General features: G+C 39.6%; 1 protein-coding gene across 1 annotated transcript in view; it reads left to right on the top strand.

Moving 5' to 3' along the window:
- The window catches only part of LOC104493882 (adenylate cyclase type 1-like), a 47,400-nt gene that overhangs the window by 20,085 nt on the left and 18,246 nt on the right, over window positions 1–9,069 (top strand). The window lies entirely within an intron of this gene.

The raw sequence follows: 9,069 nt of genomic DNA, 5'->3' as shown, positions 1-9,069 counted from the left end.
AATTGTTGTCTCATGTTGTTTGCGTCCCGCCCCCGCCCCCTCCCCCCCCCAATTCCTTAAAGATCGTGTCTGAATGGTGGTGTTTCATCATATTGCCTCTAGCTACTTTTTCTCCAAGTGCCTTGCTTCCACACCAAAACATCAAACAGGTTTACTTGCTGCCACCCTTACTCTATCCAAGGTGTAGGCTTCATAAGAAGTGCCTCAGAGCTGCTCTGATTTGCACCATGTGCTCATGTGGCAAAGAGTAAACTTCCTTAGCAACTCTTCCTCTCCCTCATCCACTAGGGGTTCTTCTCTGGGAGTTCAGTCTATCTTCCATTGAGATGACTTTCATAGTTGCAAGGACCACTTCCTAATGACTAAGCTGTTGCAAACAGAAGCATTTATATCATTGAGTGAATCAGAGGTGGATGTGACAGAAGTGTTTAGAGGACTGAGCAAATTAGGTCAGTTGTACACTGTAAAATAAAACATTACTGAATTTGTTCATTTGCAGCTCATGTCCTGCTAATGGTTAAATCTTATATAATGTTGATCATCATCATTACGTATACAAAACTCTTGGTCTTTAATGATCAATTTAAAGTTAGCTCTAAGTGTATAGTACCCCAGAACTGATGCTGCAAAGTTAATGTTATTAGTTGCAGTGTTGGATGCCAAAGTCAGGCTTGAGAGCTCCGGAAGTAGAGAATTCAACATCAAAGTGGGCTGTCTTCCTTCTTGTCCAATTTTCCTTGTTTATGCCTCACGCTTCTATGCTGTTGCCATCTGGCAACACCATGTGTCTTTTTTTTCTTTTTTCTTGCCATCTTTGAATTATGTCTTGTCTATTTGCAGTCACTTGTGCTTATCTTGTCTACTGTCTGCCAGATTTTTGTTGCTTCTACTATCTTTGTCACTTTAGTGATCACATTGCTTATATACGTATAAAAATTGTGTCTAGTTATGCCATCACAGTGGTATGAGATACGTGTACACTACTGCTGGTTGCACTTTTATTCAGGTTCAAGGCAAGCCAATGATAATTATAACCTGATTAGTACATTTATACCTTGTATGTGTCACAGATCTCTGCCTTGTTTACTGTGTGGGTAGCCTTTTAAACAGCATTGCTTTGCAGCTGGACTGGTTTAGTATAATGCTTCTGAGCCCTGTCCTGCACTTTGAAATGTAACCTCAGGAGCACCTTTTTTTTCCCCCTACATTAAATGGTGTTTCACATAATCACTAAGGCTGCTGTGGCCTACTGCTTCGATGTGGGGTTCATAGAAGATTTTGAACCTGAATATCCTGTCTGGAGAGATGAAGTCATTCTGTGGTATTAAAAGGGTACTTTTAAAGCAAATGGAGGCAAAGTAATATGGTCTCATTTTAATGTCAAAGGAAAGATGGTCAGGGAAGAGAACTGATAACAGGAGACCTCTCCTCACCATCTGTACTATAACAAGCTGTATCACCTTCTATTTCAGTAATGCAACTACTGTATTTTAAAAAAATAAAATTATAAAAAGAGGAATGGTGTCCCAGTAAATACCCAACAAAGTGTTGTAGCAGGTCCCAGTAGGTAGTAGTTTCACTCCAGGAGCTTTGTGACTCTGCAGGTGTGAACCATGCTGGGGAACTTCCTGCAGGCACCACCCTGACACAAGTGTGGACCAGAGGACAGCACTATAACATCCCTTGAGAAGCACTGCTGGTGGTCAGTGCCAATAATAAGATGTGTCATTTACCTTTTTAAGGAGACACAAACTTTTTTTCTTTTGAGTGGTGGCAGTACTATACCAGGCAGACCTAAGGGAACATTCCCATATTCTCATGACTTGCCCTCTCCACCCCAAGCAAGCATTCTGTAAAGCCCCACTATTAAAACAAACAAACAAAAAGCCCCTCTGTAATTCTAAATTCCTGGAGTTTTTAACCCCAAAGCTACACAGTGGAATATAGAAAATGAGCTACACTTTTACCTTTGCTGTTGCAACATCTTCTTTCACTCCCAGCAAATATCTGGAAGTGTCAGAGAATTATCCTCCAGAAAGGAAAGGCTAGAAGTAGGCATGCAATCTGTAAAGTGCATGATTTTTCCACTCCTCATCTGTTTAAAAAAAACATTAAAAATCCCCAACAACAACAAAAAAACCTCACCAACAACAAAGCCCATCTGCTTCAGTCTTCTAAATAGCTGTCTGAAAAAAGGAGCCTTTAAGCAATAGATCTTGCATATGAAAAATAAGATATTTATACAGCTACCTTCTTTACTTTCTCCCAGGAAAACACAGAGGGATACATTGCAGTGGATATGCATATAAACTCCTGAAAGAAGTGAACAATGGACTGGGAAAAGATACTGGCATACTTCAGATAGATACACCATGACAACAGCCCTGGTTTATCAACTAGTTGGTAAATATTTTACCAACTATCAAATAGCTGTTGGATGACTGCCTGCAACTGACTGTGCCTCGGAAAGCACACCTCTCCCTGTTGAGAGCAGAGCCCTCAGTGTTGTGTCAAGCTTTGAGGAGCTCTTCCCAGGTCTGTAGAAAAAGAGGAATTTATTTTGCTCACAGTTAGAAATCACGTCAGACCTCCACCTTAGTACCCAGGATTTTAGTTTTCTTTCTGCAATACAAAGTATTAAAATCCTTCAACATCAACTGAAGACTTTTCTGTGGAGAGGGAGATAGATAGTTTAAAACTTACTTTATATTTCAGACTGTTCTAAGAGCATCAGTTAATACAGCCCATAAAAGAGCGCGGAATAGATGGCTTCCCCCATAGAACATCAGTGCCATCAAAGGAACTTGCAAGGGCCCTGAGAACTGCAGGAGTTTGTGGGGAAAAACCCTTTTATCCTTCAAAACGCTCATATGTAGCAAACAAAAAACTCCTGCTAAGAAGGACATGTACAAGCTCGTAATAGAGAAAGATCACTAGACTGTTACTTTTGGAAGTAAGATAATGGGACAAGAAAAGGTTGTTATCCATTCCAAGTCTCTGTACGTATTTGTGCCTGTGCAAAAAGGTACAAGAAATCCTTCCCAGGCAAGTTTTATTATCTCCTCTATACACTGTGTAAAAGGTAGTGGTTAAACCAAAATTTATTTGTCTATGGAATCTTTCCAAAGAAGAAGTCAAAAGGATTGATGAGAATCAATCCTTTGCCAACAAATTCTTCACTCTACAGATATGCTACATCTTTTGCTATGTTTTTTGTGGAACACCTGAGTATTACACGATGAGCTTGAAGAAGATATGACTGTTTTTGTCAAAGAGGAAGAAATGAGGCTTTTTGCATATCTTCTGTCTTGTAAAGTGTTTGAACAAAATTGCTGTACAGTAGGAAATGAGTGCATGTGTTTTAAATAGAAACAAATTTAATGCAAATGCAATATGCGAACCAAGACATGCAAATACACATCAAATATACACAACGTGAATGCAGTGAGGACACTAAATTCAAGCATCGAGAAAGCAAAATAATCACAGCCACTATAATATCTGTGCCTCTTGAGAAGGAAATAGTCCATATACAGTTCAGGAGACATTTTAACATAGTACAGGTGTTCTCTTACTGGAGCGACCCTCACCAAGGTCACCATGAAGGATGTGAGGACCAGATGTCAGCTTACATGTGAAAATTCCCTAATAGAGCAGCACTTCTGTGATGCTGAAAAGTATGGTTTGTGACATACAAGAGACAGCGCTTTCCTGAGATTAAGTAATGTAGATTAGTATTTCCTTTCCTTAATCTCTTGTCAGGCCCTACAGAGCTGAGGAATTTACACGTTATATGTACATGCACAGTGGCTACTGTGTAGGCACACTAGTCCTGACTGAATATCTCCATGCAGCTATAATTCAGTTGAGTAATTTCAAACTGTTTCAGATCAAATATATGCCCTGTATGGAGCCCTCAACACACGTTGTTGTTCAACTCTTTTGGAATGGATTTTTCCCACTCCGTCAGATATTAGTGAAACTGTTTCAGCACATGCTTGGATAAGGATATGGCTGACTTGACATGTTAATAGACAGCTTCCCACTCTGCTCCATAAGTCAACATTCAGGAGAGAAACAGAAAGTGAACATTGAACTGTTATGAATTTCTTGAGCCTCTGGTAAAAGTAATTTCATTTAGCCTTATTTTTACAAGGGTGAAATAGAACAGGCTGCTTTTTAGAGATTGTTTTGAGCCAGTCTGAGGCCAGAGGACAGTCTACAGCTGTATATATATGCAGGTACTTCTGATCTGTCCTGTCTTCTAGAAAGCATCAGAACTCAAAATTTTTTTAAAATTTTATTTACTCATTCCAACATTTTAAAAAGCTGTGATCATGACAGTTTGTATGTAGTCTTTGTGAGCTCGTAAGACTTCACTATGAACTAGTTTTTATGAATGATTATTTTGTAAAAACAACTCCCCTTTGTTTTTAGCCCTCTTTATAATCTTTTGAGAGCACATTTTTCTTAATCATTGCAGTGAGTTATAGATAAAATTATTAATAATTTTCGCTTATGGTTGATCTTTGAGGAAAAAAAGCCCTACAGGTTCCTTTCTGAGGCAGCAAGTGCCATTAAAATATTCTTATTGTAAATTGTACTCTAATTAAAAAAATGACCCAAGTGTAAATAAAAAACAAGGCACACAACCCCTCCTTATTTTGCTGAGTATTTGTTTATACAAGTGGCTCCAGTGAAAACAGCAGGACTATTCAAGTGCACAAAGCACGTGAATGAGTGCTGTTAAAAGTGAACATTTACCACCTACAAGCTCTTAAATCTCTTGTGTAACTTGGCAGGATTTCTCTTTCTGAACACCTGTAGAGTGACATAGGAAAGAGTTATTCCATCAATACTCTCAGCTGGGAAGCAGCTTAAGTCTCTTAAAGCAAGCCACAAGCTTTCCACCTGTGGTTTTCCAGGTGCAGTAGCTTCCTGCAGTGCTGCAGAGTCACCGGGCAGGTGCTGCCTATGCCTGCCTGCAGGGATCACAGGGCACAAAACAGGAATACAGAAGGTCCTGGAGGAATGACTCAGGGCTTGTCAACACAGAAATGCTCCAGATAGTCAAGGACTATGAGTTAATGATGTAGGTAACTTGTATGCCTGTGCTGAACCAGCTCAACTCCTTGTTTGTGATAGAGATGAGAGAAATGGCTTTTTTCCTGAAGTTGCTTGCTGTAGTGTTGCTTTGCTTTTATTCAGAATTTTTATACCAGAAGCAGTTAGAAATAGCTGTTTATGTCTCACATCAAATACTCAAGGTAATTTTAAAAAAAGCCCTTAGTAAACCTCCACTAAAAATTAGAATAATGGAATCATAGAATGGTTTGAGTTGGAAAGAACCTTTAAAGATTGCCTAGTCCAACCCCTCCGCCATTGGCAAGGACATCTTTCACTAGACAAGATTGCTCAAAACCCTGACCAGCTGACCTTGAATACTCCCAGAGATGGGGCAGCCACAGCTTCTACGGGAATCCCGTTCCACCCTCATAGTAAAGAATTTTTTGGATCTAATCTAAACCTACCCCTTTTTATTTTAAAATGTTTGCTCTGTCACTACAGACCCTGATAAAAAGTCTATTTCTATCTTTCTTATAAGCCCAGTTTTATATATTGAATGGCCACAATAAGGTGTCCCCGGAACCTTCTCTTCTCTAGCCTGAACAACCCCAGCTCTCTCAATCTTTCTTCATGGGAGAGGTGTTACAACCCTCTGTCTATTTTCATGACCCTCATCTGGACCCGCTCTAACAGGTCCATGTCTTTTTTGTGCTGGGGACAGTAGAACTGGATGCAATGGTCCAGGTGGGATCTCACAAGAGTGGAGTAGAGAGGGAGAATCACCTCCCTCAAGCTGCTGGCCGTGCTTCCTTTTATGCATCCTGGGATACGATTGGCTTTCTGAGCTGCAAGCATGCACTGCCAATTTATGTCCAATATTTCACCCACTAGGACCCCTGAGCCATCCTCTGCAGGGCTGCTCTCAATCCATGTATCCCTCAATCTGTATCCATGTTTGGGATTACTGCAACCTTGCTGAGCTTCATGAGGTTCACACGGGTCCACTCCCCAGGTGTGTCAAGGTCCCTCTGGATGAAATCCCTTCTCTCGAACAAACCAATAACACCACTCAGTTTTGTGTCATCCACAAACTTGCTGAGGGTGTACTTACTCCCTCTGTCTTATGTCATTAATAAATTACGGGGGAAACATATAATCAAAAGAAAAACACCGGTCTTCAATGCTTACAAATTTGTATTTACATATTAAGATACACGTATCTATCATTCATGCTTTGTTGCAGTAGCCTGTGGGGCATACAGTCTTATCCTAAATTTATGTGGATATTACAGTTGAGGCACATCTGTGTGTAGTGTCTAGCAGGAGTTGGTTTTTCAAGCTTTTCTGAAAATATCTTTTCAGAAAATTAGCTGTGTTTCATTAGGAAAGAGCAGAGGGAAAGATCAGTGCACAGCATTTGTAACAGGAAATCTTCTGTAGTAAACTAAACTCCTCTGAAGAAATTTTTTTGCTGTTTTGGTGATTTTTTAATTTTCTTGAGGTTATGTATATTTCAAAATGTTTTGGACATAGTTGTAAAATCATTTTATATTATTGGTAACTAAAACAAGCCATTTATGTAGAAAATATTATTAATGAAAAAAAATGAGTAGCTTTCTGTAAAAAAAACAGCCAATTTTCCTATCAAATGTAGAAAGATGACAGTGAATGTTAAAAAGACATGCCCTGTTTTCAGTGGTGAGCATTTAAGCTACACTACCAATCAACAGATTTAAACAAAAGTTTAAGTTAAAATATTTTTGTACAAAAAAAAAAAAAAAGGTAGTTTTAAGCTTGTTTTAGTAAATGAGAGTAAGACTGGTTGGAAGTTTCGTAAAACAGCTCCAGAAAAGCTAGAGTCAAAACCGTGTTTTAGCCTTGCTCTAGGAGCACTGCAAGAAGAAAGGCAATACTAACCCAGGTGCAGCTGCACCAAAAAGTGGTTATTAGCTTTGAGCAAAGGTGTTACAGGAGTGATGGGGGCTTTAAGTCATGGAGAGAGTAACCAGAGCTGTTGCACTGAGGGAGAAAACTAGTGACAAAAGCAGTTTCTTGCATCTCAAAGAAAGAGATCAGAAGGAAAGATTTCAAACTGGACTCCTGCTGCTCCTATCTTGCACTTTAGTAATACTCAGCATATGTTCCTCACCTTTCGGAAGCAAGCAGGCAGCGTTAGGAGCAAGCAAACCTCTAACTCAGGACAGCACTGCACTGCACCACAATGGTGTCACACAGACTTCAAAATCAAGAACAGAGCAGAAGTTTGACAAAGTTCTGCTGACTAGTTGATTTTTTTCCCTCCTAGGATTTAATTAGAATATTGACATGCTGTTGTAACTTATGACTCTAATAACTTGTCTGTCTAAAATCCAAAGTGATTCTAGGTTTTACCAGATTAGCCAAACTTCCTCAAACTGTGAACTTACTGGTAAAATCCTGGTGTGACTGAAAACTACAGGACAAATGCTGAATATCTCAAAGAGTGTGGGATTGCAGAGTTTTTGGTGTAGCACACAAGCAAAGAGAATGTCAGCTCCTTGGGGACCCTTTGCTCAGTTGTGGGAGGGAAGAATAAGAGCATTGCTGGGCAGTGAGGCAACACCACTGTAAGAACTAGCCTTGCTAACCATCACATTTACATCAGCTGTCATGGAGAGCCGCACTTGAATCACGTGCAAGCTGTGCTGTTGAACCAAACAGAAGTCACCTTTGTCCTTTGTTTTCACTTTCCACTTTCATTTCTCCTTTTTCTTTAACAGCTGCAGTATAATTGAGTATGGGGGTTTTGTTGTTATTTCACCAGAGTGCCTCAATGGCATTGTAAAGATTTCTGTGGAATTAAAGTAGAGTCATATTCCTGAATGGTCTTTAAGCAAAGCAATTGTTAATGGGTAGCTTCTTACTTCTTGTTTCTATATATGCTAATAGATATATTTTTAAAATAAAATTACTTGGCAATCACTGTGAAATGTCCTTTTGTATACCCTACCATTATTTCACGAATAAATAAGGTAGCCTTAATTTATTCTAGTTTAGTCCTCTCTGAAAATGTGAACCTCCATGGCAATTAGCAATTAAGTTACAGTGAACCAAGGCTACTCCACTCTTCAATGAGCGCATCTACAGGAGTGATTAATGTGCCTTAACAACTGATGTCACTCCTGTAGTTACTTTGTCTTAACTTTTCAAAGTATACCAATGTTAGACACGGCCTACATTTAAGACTCCATTGTTTTTGTGAGAATAATATATTCAAATCACAGGAAAGGAAATTTCAGTGTTAATTTGTGTTATGCTGAGAAACAGGAGGGGACTTGGGCTTTGAAAATATTTGAATATATTTGAAAATATGGTGTGTCCCTGGAAACAGTTCAGATGTATCACTGGAATTCTGGCACTGTATATCTTATAATTTCTCTGTTTAGTACCCTTAAGATTGTCATGGCTGTAGCAAGAATTATAATCTTTAATTTAATTAACTTTCTGTTCTCACTCCCTGTAGCAGATTTTGCCACCTCCTGATAAAAGTTTTCTGTGTCCTTCATGTTCCAAAAACCTGAGCAGGACATAACAGGGGAAAAAAGTCTGTTGCATCAGATGGGTGATTTGACCCTGTAGTCAAAACCCTGTGTCCCTGACCAAGATACTACCCTAATTTGTTTCAGACATTGTACAATAAAGAGTCAGTGGTGGCACTGCCCCACAATACTCATAGTCCAAGTAGTAAGGGAAGAGGCAACAGATGGACACAGACAGGTGAAGGAGTGCAGGAGATAATACTGGTCAGCACACTAGCTGAAATAAAGTGAACCGGCTAATGAGTTTCAATGCCGTTTTTTTGAATATCAGATATATTTTGAATATCAGAGCTCCATGTCTCTGAGGGAGGATCATCCTCCTCAGGACTGCCACCCTTGAGTGGCAACAGAGTGTGGAAGAAGAAGTCCCGGTTGCACTGAGGGTCTGCAAAGCCCTGCTCTTCCAGGGGCTGTTTCCTACCAT

This window comes from Buceros rhinoceros, unplaced genomic scaffold, assembly GCF_000710305.1.
Source record: "Buceros rhinoceros silvestris isolate BGI_N320 unplaced genomic scaffold, ASM71030v1 scaffold1095, whole genome shotgun sequence".
NCBI lineage: Eukaryota > Metazoa > Chordata > Aves > Bucerotiformes > Bucerotidae > Buceros > Buceros rhinoceros.
Note: the sequence above shows the minus strand (reverse complement) of the source record. Positions and strands in the feature narration are given on the sequence as shown.